The sequence below is a fragment of the Oryza brachyantha genome, chromosome 4 (assembly GCF_000231095.2).
Source record: "Oryza brachyantha chromosome 4, ObraRS2, whole genome shotgun sequence".
NCBI classification, from domain to species: Eukaryota; Viridiplantae; Streptophyta; class Magnoliopsida; order Poales; family Poaceae; genus Oryza; species Oryza brachyantha.
The window spans coordinates 6,791,287-6,793,245 of record NC_023166.2 but is presented as its reverse complement, the minus strand read 5'-3'; positions in this window follow the sequence as shown (position 1 = coordinate 6,793,245).

The following is a 1,959-nucleotide window of genomic DNA, read 5'->3' as shown; positions in this document are numbered from 1 at the left end:
AAAATTTGTACAGAAGTACCAAGTTTTATATTTTTTGTAAAATAGTTCCTAGTTTTATGGATCTAACAAATCTGGTTTCACAATTTTCAGAGTTAAAATGATTTTTCTACAAATTTTAAAAGTTCTGCTTAATTTCAGCACATGCTGAAAACAGTTTTCATTAAGAGGGCTAGGACTTCTTGGAAATCACAAAACAGTCCAATCTACAGCAGCCTGAGTCTTGGTTGTTTTACCAAATGGACCCTAGCTTTAGTCAAATTCTCTACAGAGGTCCCTGGTCGGGCTCAAACAAGGAGCAGCCATGCCTGGCCCGATCTAGAGGTCGCTGGCGGTGAACCGAAGCTCGGATGGGGTCGAGGTCAATAGAGAAAACATAGAACAGGTCAAGGCGAATGCACAGGTGGTCATGGTGACGACGACGGCGGCCTGTGCAGCACCAACGAGGGTGGTGAGAGGCGGCCTTTGGTGGGGCGGCGTTGCATGTCGCTATTTTTAATTGATTCGGCTAGTATGATGCATGAAATGGTTACCTAGAGGTTCCAGGAAGCTTAGAACACAACCGACCGAGGTGGAAAAGCTTGGACGATGGTGAGGGCAGCAGGGACGGTGTTGTGCTCGACGTGAAGGACGTGGGAGAGGGGTGGTGCCTAGGGGTGTTTTGTCTGAGCACAAGGATAAAATGGGTTCACTGAGGGATGATAAGAAAGATGACACGAACGGTTTCTCGCGAGACTCACCAGAGGGAGATTAATGACGGTGTGGGCTCGCCGACGCCGACATGGGCGCTCGCGTTCCGGCCATCCCAAGCGGTTTCCTTCCCTGAGTTCGCTTGGAACGTGAAGAGGCGAGGTAGCAGAGCCTGTTGGCGCAAGGGGTAGGTTTAAAGGTTGAGTTTGGGCGCGGCGCCCGTGAGCTCGGTCTAAGGCCTAACCTCTGTCTCTCCGTTCTCGAGCAGTGCGACGATGGAACGGGGCGGTTGGGCGTGTCAGGAGATTTGCTTCGTGCCGTGGAAGAGTAATGGAGGAGGAGATTTGGTCTAGGCACGGAGATTTGGTCGGAACGGCTGCGCCTACCCTCAATGGAGTGGTACTCGGGTGGCGATTGGTGAGAATGGCGCGAGGTGGACGATGGGTACGGAGACACGGTGTCTAGACCCATCGGCAGCGACTGCTAACATCATTGCTTCGCGGAGAAGGCCCGGCTTGGCATGGTGGGAAGCTAGGGGGTGTTGTTCTCCACTCCAAAGAAGATGCCCGCCAGGTATTTGACGAAATGCTTACAAGGACAGGGAGAGGGAGAGAAGGTGGCTAGTGCAACCATGGTTTTTCTCGGGCTTCCATTGGGCTTGGGGGGTAGTGGATGCTGTGAGGAGGGAGTGGGAGGCTGTCATGTGGGTCCTATGGGGTGTGGAGCCCACTTGTAAGTGAAAGAGATTCAAAAGCAGCCTTGGAGGCTAAGTAGGGTTTCCTGCAAAGGATTTTTGTAGGGAATTCAAGTGAGATTTTGTGTAGCATGAAACCTGGGCTAGTGATCCTCTTGGTCGGGGGTGACGTGGAGAGTAAAAGTGCTGAAGTGGTTTGGGTTAGAAGTATCTGGTTTAGGCTTAATGAAGTGATGAACATGGGTTGACAGCATGGTTAGCATTCGTTGACAGTGCAGTTAACAGCTGATTGGAATTTTAGAGGGAGAGAAGAAAGGGCTAGAGAGTGATCCAGTGTGTGCCACTCGTCGGGGTGTTAGAAGAAAGTTAGTAGAAGACTTTGGCTTAAACCAAACTCCAAAAAGAGGTTTTTAAATAAATTTTACAGAGAGAGAAAGTTTGAATCTGCTAAGCAGTTTTTCAAGGTTTTTGGAGAAATTAAAATAGATCAACAAGTTGGCAAACCTGAATGAAAAATTATGAAAATTTGTGTTGATTGTTGACATATCAAGGTATTTTTCAGAATTTTTGCAAAATTT